Source organism: Haemaphysalis longicornis, unplaced genomic scaffold, assembly GCF_048455015.1.
Source record: "Haemaphysalis longicornis isolate Haplotype H1 unplaced genomic scaffold, Haemaphysalis longicornis Haplotype H1 scaffold_1, whole genome shotgun sequence".
NCBI classification, from domain to species: domain Eukaryota; kingdom Metazoa; phylum Arthropoda; class Arachnida; order Ixodida; family Ixodidae; genus Haemaphysalis; species Haemaphysalis longicornis.
The window spans coordinates 245,930,959-245,943,325 of NW_027526203.1; the positions used below are offsets into that span (position 1 = coordinate 245,930,959).

Here is a 12,367-nt window from a genome sequence, read left to right on the forward strand (position 1 = left end):
CGCCAGAGCGACTGCTGCCCATTTATTGTGGAACTGTGAGATTAGACCAGTAGAGGCTTCAACCAGGACCGACCTCCCGCCGTGGTATCAAGACGTCACGCGAAGTTACAGCAAGGAGGACCAACTTTCAGCTGTCCAGCAGATCCTGTCGGCTCTCGAACGGCAGCACCGGAGTGAAAGCTGCGGGGCGTCATCTTCCCTCCGGGGAAGGGGACGACCACCACTGCAGTGAGTAGTGACGGTGCCCGTCTAGTAGAGTGGCCAAAGGACCGACGAGTGGCTCCGTCCGGGCGTAGTGGCAACACTACGTCTGTTGCCGGCATTTAATAGTCTTTTTCACTCACTCACTCACTCACCTCTACCCCCCCCCCCCAAAGGGTTCTTTCGCGACCATTGGTGTCAACAGAAAACTCCACGAACAAATAAAAGAATTTCCTGGCGCCGCCAGGAATCGAACCTGGAACTAATAGAGTACCAAAGCTAGAGCCCGTTGAGTTACCGATCTAGGTACGTGCCCAAGCGGAGACGGGGAATGCAGGTGGTGTACTCACCGAGCACATATACGGGTTTACCCCCTGCATTCGCGCTGAATGCCACGTGATAGCGTCACGTGACCTATCGCCCCGCTGTGCGGTCCGCCCACGGCATGTCTAGCGGCCCTGCGGGCGCCTTTGGGGTGTGCTAGAAATTGCAAAAATTAAAGGACGCTCACACAAACGCATGTCATCTCACTTCTAGTACGCCAATGTCCTAAAGCCTGTGGCCTCCAGTGTTCACACAAGAAATCATAGCTCCTTGTCGTCCGCCCTCCCAAAACGACACATCAAGGAACACATTCGAAACTCTTTGATGGCCAGCACAGAAGGTAACTCCGCTTGATGTACAGTGCTCACGGATTGAAACGCGACACTGCGAGCGCGTGGCCGCCGGCGCATGCAGCGCCGCCCGTGGACGCCCGTGGAAGCGAGGTGTGGCATTGTGGTATACCGCGAGGGTGAGAGCGGTTTGACCATAGGCTTACTGCTTCCGGTTGCCAATGAGCGGGAGTGTGGTTCCCCGCCGCGACAGCGGGGCACTGTAAGCCCGGAGCGCTGGAGCGCCTTTGTGCGCCGGCGGTAGTCGCGCGGCGGTGCGCGCAGCCAATTTCGCGACATCGTCTTCTCTCGCGCTCTTGTTACGTGGGCCCTTCCGATGCGGCTCAGATAATGCGATGTAAGCCACATTCACGCTCATCTGAACAAAACGAACGTTTGCACGATGGAACAGAAAACTTTATTCCAGGATGTAAACTAACAAAAAGGAAACACGCATTTGCAGATCAAATTGGAGTCCGTCGATGCAGAGCTGGATGCTTCTTCAAGGCGCCTTTCTGAAAGCGCCTGCAGTTACCTGGTGTTTGCATCTCAACGAACGAGTACTGCGTGATTCGGCAGGTCCAGACAGGCTGTAGGGCGGTGGCTGGGCAGTCTTTTTTTTTGTTTTTCCTGGGTAAAGGGGAAGGGGGAGCAGTGTGGGGTGGGGGGGGGGTGAAACGACCGCGTGCCCCGGCGTTCTGTGGTTCATTCAGTTCAGCTGTGAGCTGTGAGTTCAGCTGTGGTTCATATCTGTGAGAGGCCGACAAGTTCGAAACGACACACTGTAAATCGTGCGGCGCTTAACGGGAGTGACAGTGCTGTGTGCGTGCGTGCGTGCGTGTGTGTGTGCGTGTGCGTGTGCGTGTGCGTGTGCGTGTGTGCGTGTGTGCGTGTGTGTGTGCGTGTGCGTGTGCGTGTGCGTGTGTGTATGTGTGTGTGTGTGTGTGTGTGTGTGTGTGTGTGTGTGTGTGTGTGTGTGTGTGTCGCGCGCGCCAGTTATCTAGCATCCGGCGAGGGCATTAAGCACGTGGCCCTTGCCTACTGTGTGGGCGTCGAAACAGCGAGGCTGGCAATCCACACCACCTGCCGAGCAATATGGGCTCGCCTGAAGGAGGAATATATGAAGGTACGGAGCCTTTACCCGGCGTGATATTATACTAATGTTTAGCAGTGATTTATGCATGGCTGTTTGACTATTGTAGCACCACAAACACAGTATGGTGATGTCATGTTCACTGTAAATAATTGAAGCACTTTTTATAACAAAGCTGCTGTGCTATCTTTGACTATCGTAAAGTTCAGAAAGAACGCCCATCAAAAGTACAGAGATATCAAATGAAAAATACAGCAAGGGCGATCTTTCGCGTCGGGCGCGAAGACTACAAAAAGTGGCATACCACCGACCAAAACGGGGGTACCTGGATCTCAACTGGGCAATTATCTCCCCGCTCTTCATCCTTTCTACTACCCCTTCCTATTTTCTATTCGTCCCATCTACAACCCCTTCCTCCTTCTCTTGCCAGTAGAGCCGAAAACATCTCTTCAAAAATCGAGACGTGTGAGGTGTTTGCAGCCGTGGGACGTTTCCGCAGAGGGAGCTCCTCGGGCTGTCAAAGGCATCGAAGCTAGCGCGGTTTTAGGGGGTGGGCAATCGTTTGAGTCTTTTATAAATTGGATATTTCACCACGAAAAGGGGGTGGGCGATGTTTCGGGCGTGGGCATTCGCTCGGAACTTTACGGTAGACATTTAAGGAGCGATTTTGGTGAGTGGCACGACGAACGTAACTGTACAAGTTATGGCAGACCATTGATGCACACAATACTACATAATACACAGCCACCGGACCCCTTTTTGTGGTCGCTTTGAACTTGCACGCGACAGCAACAAGTGGCCCAACCTGGTAGCAGTGTATTATCGTAGTGTCATGCGCAACATCTTGCTACTGCCACTTGTAATTATAACTATAACAGAGTTCTCCCCAGAAAGTATCGAGAGGGCCATATTGAGAACGTGGCGGGGGGGGGGGGGGGGGGCGGGAGTTAAGAATTTCAAATTTTCATCACAAGAATTAAACACTTCTAGTGAAATACATAATATTGTGGTGCAGCAGCGCGGTAAAAAAATAAGAAAGCGGCATTGTCTCAAAGATTTGCACGCAATCTGAGACTTGAAAGCCACTTGCTCAGACTCCTTTTCACGTAACCAGGTGGAGGGAGGTACGGCCCGTTTCCATTGGCGCTGCTTTCGCACAGTGGCCACTCCTGGATCCTGAGGCCCTCATTTCAGACGGGTGGGTCTGTGGGAGTGGTGCGTGGCCTACCAAAGGCAGTGGGCGGAATTTCTATCGACGCCCACAGTGGTGAAAAAAAACCCTGAACCATACCATAGCCCAGCTGTTTAAAGCTACACCAGTTCAACTTTGACAAAGCTGTATATGTAAAAGTGCAAACAAAATCATTTCAGGTCCCTAGCCAAGAGGACGGGGTGCACATTACTCAGGGCTTCGGAAACAGGTGGCAATTTCCAAACTGCCTAGGTGCTGTAGATGGTAAACATGTGGCCATCACAGCACCTGCCGAATCTGGCAGCTTGTACTTCAACTACAAAGTGAGTAATAAAGGGAAGCTTTCGGCGTGTCACTGATTTTATTTGCAGTTCACCCAAAACACATTGCAAAAAATACAACTTTCTCTGATAATGATGATAATCATTGGTGAAGAGAACAAAAAACGCTTCCTGTGGTCGGAATACCACCTGGGTTTCTCATGTTATGAAGCCAACATCGATGCAGTTCGGATTTTGAGAGGGACCCGCCGCGGTGGCTCAGTGGCTAAGGCGTTGCGCTGCTGAGCACGAGGTCGCGGTTCGATTCCTGGCCGCGTCGGCTGCTTTTCTGATGGAGGCGAAAAGCAAAAACGCCCGTGTGTACGAGATTTCAGCGCACGTTAAAGATCCCCAGGTGGTCAAAATTAATCCGGAGCCCTCCATTACGGCGCGCCTCATCGCCTGCGTTACGTCGGCGCGTTAAACCCTACAATCAATCAATCAATCATTTTGAGAGGGGTGCATGGGCGTGCAGAAATAGAAAACATGCACCCGTTGTGTCTAATGATGATTATAGTTTAACACTTGGAAAGGGCATGTAATACCTGTATCAGTAAAGCACAACAGAGCCCACTCGCAGTGCAGTGCACCATCGTGATAAGAAACAGGTTTTCGCATAAAGAGCGCACACTATTATGTCATACTCTCGACCAATAGGAGATCGCAGATCACTTCTGGGTTGGCGCGTTTGGTTTTGGACCTAATTTTGGAAAAGTTAACTTTCTGCCGTCATCGTCGTTTTGACAGAGCACAGTTGATTTTAATTCGATTGCGTCAAATTCTTGTACTTCTTACATGTTGGTATATGTTCAGTGATACTGAGCTCTTTCTTTCAGCACACCTTCTCCATTGTACTGATGGCTGTCGTGGACAGCCAGTACAAATATGTTATGATTGACGTCGGAGCTGAGGGCCGCAAGAGTGACTGGGGAATTTTTAAAGAATCGAAGTTTGGCGGGCCCTTGCCAACGGGACGCTGGACATCTCCAGCCTTGGCCTGCTGCCTGGGACGAGTGCCACAGCGGCACCATTTGCCTTTGTGGGGGACGAGGCCTTCCAGCTGCGCAAGGATTTGCTCAGGTCCTTTCATGCCAAGCAGCTGCGGGACGAGAGGCGGGTCTTCAACTACCGTCTCAGCCGTGCAAGGTATTTTGCCAGCTTTTATGTGGCACTTCTTTAAGGGTTGGGCCGAAAGAAGAGGATACAGCTGATTTTTTAGAACATTTCAGTTCAGGGATGTGATTAGGTCATTTTGGAGCAGCTAAAGTAGGTTTTGGAGCAGCAAAATCGGCTTTTGGAGCAGGTAGAACGAGCATTAATATTTTAGAAATATTTTTAGAGCGATAGGAAAACAACCGAGAGGAGCCCCAATAGCAGCATCCTGGGCACACAAATGTTTAAACAAGTAAAATGCCTATGGTGCACAAGAGTTTCTGCTGCACAGATGTCTTTTAAAAGTAATTATGAATGCCTCTGTCGTGACCACTGGAAAATTGACCGATTATCAGGGTTCCAAGAAAGCTTTTTTTTCTGCTAAAATAATTTGGTTAGGCATGAATTACAGGAACACAATTGCACATTATTTAACGGCCTTTCAAATAACACCAGTTTTTTAAATGTTTTTATACATCATGGGTGCGAAAAAAAATATCAAATTCAAAGTTTTTGTCAAGCTGTGGAACAAAATGAGTTGTGTATAAAAGAGTTGTGTATATAAAAGATTTGTGCATAACAAACCACCGATAGTAGAAAAATTGAGAATATGTATTTTTTAGGAAAACATTTCAAAACCACGACCCAGAAAAAAATTTAATTCGCGTGGAACAGTTTGTAAGATATAAAAAAATGTTAGCATGCGTGGTGCTCGTGCCATGTGCTGAAGCCGCATGGCACGAGCACTACGCGTGCAATTTCGGGTGGTTCCCTTGAAGTAAGATGGTGGTTTGACATTATCGGAGGCTGAGAATTGCTGAGAAATTGCTAATCCAGCAACGCATTTCCCTTCCTCATTTCCCTTACAAATATTCGCTGGTGCAAACAGCAGCCAGCTGTTTGTGTTATGATAAAGCGGGAGCAAGTGGGGCGGTGGTGACGTATAGGGTGTAAGCGCGGGGCTTGCGACCCCGCGACGGCACTACCTGCGCAGCGGAACCAGCGCCATATGTACGGTTGCATTCTGCCGCACAGCCAGGGCGTTTCCAGAGGCAAAGTGTGGTTTGCAGCGTGGTGTTGGCAAGAACAATCGTGTGGACGGTATTTCTTCTGCGCGATTCGTGGGTTTCCTAATGCCTCAGCATAAGAAGCATTGTTTTCACTTTGAAATTCCATACTCTGCTATTCACGGTGCTTACAACCGTAGACCTGTAGCAGAACGCAAAACAAAAGCAAGAGTTTTTTTTTCCCCGAATGGAAGGCTAGGGCAATGCTTTTATACGGTCCAACAGACTCCGCTGCTCACGGTGCTTACAACCGCAGACCTATAGCAGGGTGCACAACAAAAACAAGTGCATTTTCCCCCGAAGGGAAGGCTGGCGCCATGCTTGAATACGGTCCGACTTCATGCAGCGAATTTGAAAAGTTATCAATAATAGGGCCAGTCAGCACCGAATCTGTCGTGCCATCTCGCATCTCGTCACATGTATGCAACATTACGTAGGGCGCGGACAATGGCAATCTGCTTCACTCTATCTTGCTGTCATCCACAAGCGCTGCTTTCCTTATTCCTTGCATTGCTCCAAGCAGCTGCGGCTGTATTAAGAACATTTCTCCACCGATGGCTGCAACGATATTTGATGTGGTGGTGGCATGTGGGACGAGGCGCTGGTTTTACTGTGCCTCCCAGGCATGCTGTGCACTTTTTGAGGATTATAAGAGACGATGAGGTGCTCTGGCATTGCATGTGCAGGTGCCGTCAAAAGCAATTGGAACACGGTCTCGCAAATTTGCAGGAGTTTGCACACACCCATAGCGGTATACAAGCACCCGCATACAATGGTACACGATAGCGAACAGGCTAATTAACACATATTACATGTTTTAATTGTGAACGCTGTGCTGGTGGGGCCAAAAACAGTATCTTATTTTTTTAAATGACGCAATTTTTTCTGTATGAAAGGTGTGTACTTATTGCAACCTCAGTTATAAAAAAATACTCTGCCTCATATGCTTTGCCTTATTTCTCTTGCAGGAGGTATGCCCAGAACGCCTTCGGTATTACAGCTGCACGATGGTGTATCCTATTCCGCACCATCCCTTTGCAACCCGAGAACATCGACTTTGTCATCAAGCAAGCCTGTGTTCTGCACAACTTCCTCACTGTCCAGAACACTCAGTCATCTGTGTACATGGACAGTGAGGACAGCTTTGGCAACGTTGTTGCAGGGCACTGGCTTCCAAGCATTCAAGAGGTGCAAGGGGATGGCGCGGACCCTGGCTACTTCCCTCTGGAGACCACCCATGCCAGGAACTTCCCGAGCGAAGCGGCAGAGGCCAGGAACCTGTTCGTGGCTTACTTCTGCAGCGACTCTGGGGAGGTGCCTTGGCAGTGGAGCCAACCAGGTGTCTGCCAAGCGGAAGCTATCAAGCTTTTGAAGGAACAGCGCCTGCTTCCACTTCACTAAATTCTTCGCACACTGTGGTCTGACTGGCTTCCGTGGCCATGTGAGGCCACTTGTCTTCAGCCTCTGCGAACGGTCCAGCTGCTGTGCAAGTCTTGACGACGTGCCATGGACTCTGGCATTGTGCCACTGGAGCGAAGTCCACCACGCCAGCCTTCAGCTCAGAAGCCACAAACGGCTCTTTTAAGAGCCCCCCAAATGGCGCATAGCGGTTTGCCTGTCGTGCTGCCACTCTGTGGGTCCTTTGATTAACCATTTCCAGCCCGACACTTTTAAATATTTCCTTGCCGTTCCAGTCCGCAACCATTTTGCCAGCTTCTGGCACCGCGAAAAAAAATGCAGTAAAGATGCTCGTGGTCCGTTTCCCTTAAGTCCGGTGTCGATCAGGAACCCAATCACCCGGGCTCCGGTTGATTTGGCAGGAGGCTCGCAGGGCGGTTGTGTTGACGTTCGTGGAGATGGCGGTCGAATTGACGAACTCGAGGTGATGAGGTTTATTAGGTAGAACGAAGAGCTTATATACAGCTATTTACAGTGGGAAAACTGGGTACATGAGTAATAAATGGAAAAACTTCAAACCTCAGATAGATGCTAGCTACAAGTGCGCACAAATCACTCGAGCTCCTCTACTTCGTTTAACTCCTATCCTGGGAGCGTACCCAAACCACTCGAGAAAGGACGGCCGAGACCCTGTCTCGCCGCAGGATCCGTCTAGTTGCGCGGTACGGCGCTGTACCCTAAACTTCCGACGCGATCCTAACCTCTAGCCTAGAAGGCTCACAAATCCCAACCTAGCTTTAACGGTCGAGACTCCTTATCCCGCCGGAAACTGCCCAGCTCAGCGCTCAGACAAGAACCATTTCTATATAACGGCCAAGTTCGGCCTTACAACACCTCGACCTCACGCTCTCTCGGGAACGCCCCTGTAGCATTCGTACACGCCTAAGGGAGTGCCCAAATTCACGTAGACAGCTGTCACTCAGTGCGCTATGGAATATTCAATGAGGCGCCACCATCTTTGGGTCAACGGCCCGTTCGCGGACGAGCAAGCGCGCGCGACCCCGCGGGGTGAGGGCGAAAGGCGGCGACAGTGGACTATGCCGACGAGAGCGCTTTAACAATGGAGGCGCGCGCGGCGCGCGCTCCGACGATTCTCGGAACCCGGCGGCGCCGTCTGTGTTCTCAATAGGGGATTATCCCCGCGGTATTCAGTCAGCCAGACAATCCGTCTCCCGTGCGTGCCGTGACAAATTGGCGTCGACTGCCCTGCAGTGTTGGCAGTGCTACGTCGCCAGACAGAGTGGCGAGTTCTCGCGCGCAGCCCGGGCGCCTGCCCACTGACCTCATAAGTGGACCTTACAACTCCCCCCTTTAAGAAGATTACTGGACCTTTTGGTTCAGTAACCCGAAAGGAATTTAAAAGGGCCACTCGATTCACCTCTCATTGAGTGATAACAGCAAAAAAAAAAACATGTGGAAGGAGCTAGGTATAACCACAAATGAGCCCCCTCTCATTTCTGCAGTTCAGTTAACCCGAACTCTCTCTCACCACGACTACAAACACAACCTATTAACTAGCCCTTGAAAAGGGACGGAATACTCTGCAAACCAAAAACATAAACATTCTAAAACCACTAAATGCGAGTGAGAAAGAAATTGGGTCGCGTCTCCGGGGCGCTTAAACCCTGCGAACAACGAGGCACCTCAAATTATAGCGCTGATGCTCGCTATAACTGCAAACACATACAACCATTCCGGCACTCAACAACAAGAACAAAAGGAACAAGGGTTGGCTAAGAACACAGGCACTTCTGAAGCCAACAACAAAAAATCCATAAGAAAGTTTGTATTGTCACTATGCGCACGCACGAAAATGTTCTCCTTGACGTCGTAGCATGACGACGTTCCTTCGAGAAAGTTCAGCTGTGCTTCAGCTCACGTGTGGTGCGCACAAATTTCAGTTGAGCGCACGAATGGAGCAACAAGGACAACACGTCGCGCACAAACACCGCACACATACACACCACCGTAGAAAAAGACGGGTGAATGGTAACGTTCACGTCCGTCGTGGCGGTGTTGAGGCTGGGAGGCAATTCAATAGTGGCCTCCCCAAGCAACATTCTGAAAACAGGGTAGTGCATTCGGGTATTTCAAACCCCTCTGCAAATGGCCCAGACCGTGGAGCGTTGCAATATCAACGCAGGTCTCGACAATTTAGCCCCATGAGGCGAACAAAGCTTCGGGGAAGACGGAGTGGTATCGCAAAATGAGACTTCGCTTCCTGTCCCATAGGCCAAGTGGCCATGCCTCTCCAATGCCCCAACGTAAGGCAATGCTGCGTGCTGGCAGCGGGAGCGAAGGATTAATGCTGGAGCGGAATGGCGGCCCGCGAACGCGACGACCTTCTCGGGATCATTCTCTCCCTTACGCACAGACTACCCCACAACAGCAACTTCACAAGCACCTGTTGTTACCAAAAACCGCTCGTGCACGCTAGGTGCATTCTAAGCAGCGGCTTGACCAAGACAGTTTTTCAGCCGTCCCAGCACGAACTCATCCTGGCACCACTCAGAACCCGAGCCTGTGACACACTGCCAGGTCGCAAAACTTAGTGCGTCAACCTTTCCAGAGCGGCTCCCGACTAAGTCTCGGTAATGGCCGCAACCGGCACTAAAGCTACGAAGCTCTATCTCGGACACCGGTTTTGCGACACCGCTGATTGCGTCTCGTTCCCCTGTCTCCTCGGCATCTGTCTCCTCACATGGTTTTTTCTCTCCTTCCTAACCTCCTCGGGGGCTCTCATGCTTTGTTTCGCAGTCCCCACGCATGCTTTTTGGTGTTCTCCGTCAGTCCCCTCGGGAACCCTCTCACCATCAAGACTACCTAACCCACGCGACATCTCCCTATCGTTCCTGTCCTCGTCAAATGCTCTCAGCTCCTTGTCTTCCGCCTTCTCGCGTTCTCTCTCATTTTCTCCTCCGTTTTCTGCATGTTCAACCCAGTCTACCTTCTCAGCTCCCTTATCCGCCCTTAACTCGTGCTTTCCCTCAGCCTGATCGTGAACTCCGTCTTTTTTTCGCTCCGTCTCGTCACATGCTTTTTCGTCTTCTATCTCCTTTCTCTTCTGGGAGAGTTCCTGAACGCCCGACACGGAGTTCGCTTTCTCGTGCAACTTTCGAGCGGAATTGGGAGCGCGGCGGGCCCCCAGACTTTCCTGCGCGACTCCAGTCCCCTCCGGTCCACCAATTACAATTTGGGTACTGCCCATGCCAGCAAGTTAAGCATGCATTAGCGCAGTGTCTGGTGCACAAGTAACTGGCGGCCCTACACTCGCGACAGCGGGGCTACCCCTTGACTCTGCTCTTATACTGGACGCGCTCGCTGTGATGATCCCCGCGCTCGCTTCCCTTTCCATGCAGGTGTTCCCGGCTGAGCCACACGCTAGAGCACTGCACGGGCCCGGGCCGGCCCGAAAGCCCGGGCCCGACCCGGCCGCGGGCTGGGCCGGGCCGCCCGAATTCGATTATTGGTGGGCCCAGGCCGGGCCCGAGCACAATGCCGTGGGCCGGCCCGAAAGCCCGGGCCCGACCGGCCCGCGGGCTGGGCCGGGCCGCCCGAAGTCGATTATTGGTGGGCCCGGGCCGGGCCCGGGCTCAATGCCGTGGGCCTGGGCCGGGCTCGAGCTCGACGCCATGGGCCTGGGCCGGGCTCGGGCTTGAATTCATAGGCACGGCTGTCAATAGGTTCAACGTGAAGTGTAGAAAAGAGCATCACATTGAATATTCTTAGTTTATTTTTGCGCGCTTCGTGCTATTAGTTGTACTCATTGTTTTAAAAACGTGTTTTGCTAGGTCTGATGGTCACTATACTGCAATTTTAATGACATTTCTTGTACCGCATGAAGATTTTCTATTTTGTTGTATACGCCTCGAGCGCGGCCTGTAGGGGCGCCACTGAAATCCCCCTAGCGGCCCGTTTCGAAAGCAGGCGCGGGAGTCCCAGGCCCGCTCCCCCCTGTCGCCGTTGCTTTTGGGGCTCGTTCAAGACAGCGATTTACCGTTTGTCCGCGTTCGAAATACCGAATAACGTGGAGCAGGCACTCTGTTTGCAAACGTAGTGTGTTCACGAGAGTATAAACGTTTATGACGCGATATTAGTGAGATATATATGAGCGCCAGGCGTGTGTCACAGGCCGGCGTCCCGAAGCCAGCATTTGCTTGCAGCTGATTGCAATTCCGCTGCCCTGAAATTTAGTGGCAGTGTCTCCGTAAGCAGTGTTTCCTCCGATGGTCATGTTGCGGCCATACACACTATGATGTAAATCGACTCTGTGCACTTACAAAATCCAGCGGAGCACTCATACCTGACAGCACGCAATTGTTACGCCTGCCAATATCACATATCAGATATTGATCAGTACCATGAACAAGCCAATGCGGCATAAATTTCACAAACATTGTACCAAAGAAGTACGATGGATAATGCAAAATTACACTCCGGAGTCAGCACACGACGACAAATTTAACGTGTCATCTTGTCCCGAGGTGAGCGCTCGCAAAGATTCATCGGTTACATTTATCCTCCACGAGAAGCGCGAAGATGGGCTTATAGAGTAATCCGCGTCCGTGACCAAACTCTTCTTCGAAAAATCGTCATATGACACAGGGAGACTGCAGAATCTATCATAAACCGAAATCAGAGACTCTTATCAGATACGACACTCTTCCAACGAGCCCGTGTGTACGTAATTTCTGCGCACGTTAAGGATCTCCAGGTGGTCAAAATTAATCCGGACCCTCCACTACGGCGTGCCTCATCGTCTCCGTTGCGTCGGCGCGTTAAACCCTGCAATCAATCAATCAACTCTTCCAACGTATTGCTCGTGAACTGCCTACCCTGTATTCTGCAAAAAATGCGTCCGCCGAGTGATCAGCCGTTAGTTGAAGGCGAAAACAAACGAAAAGTGAACACGCAGCTTGTGTGTGTCATTACTAAAACGTTCATTCGTTGATTTCGCTCCGCATTTGTAAACAACGATAGTTGAGCGTCTTCCTCCTCAACCCCCCCCCCCCCATGTCTAGCGAAATAGTGCATTTCCCATCTAGTTGGTCTGCATGGTGAATACTACCTTGCTCAACCAAACGTCTTTAGCATTTCAGAGGCTGCACTCGTTTTTTTTTAATTCCTGTACGACTATTCTATTTATTCCTGACTTGCAGATCATTCATTTTCCGGTGGTTTCGTTAACATATACCTTGGTTCTTACTATAAGGCATGAGTGGGCACATATC

General features: G+C 51.0%; 1 pseudogene; it reads left to right on the forward strand.

The window, feature by feature from the left end:
• Positions 1-4,316: 4,316 nt before the first annotated feature.
• LOC144158462 (uncharacterized) lies at positions 4,317-7,079 on the forward strand (annotated as a pseudogene).
• Positions 7,080-12,367: the final 5,288 nt, after the last annotated feature.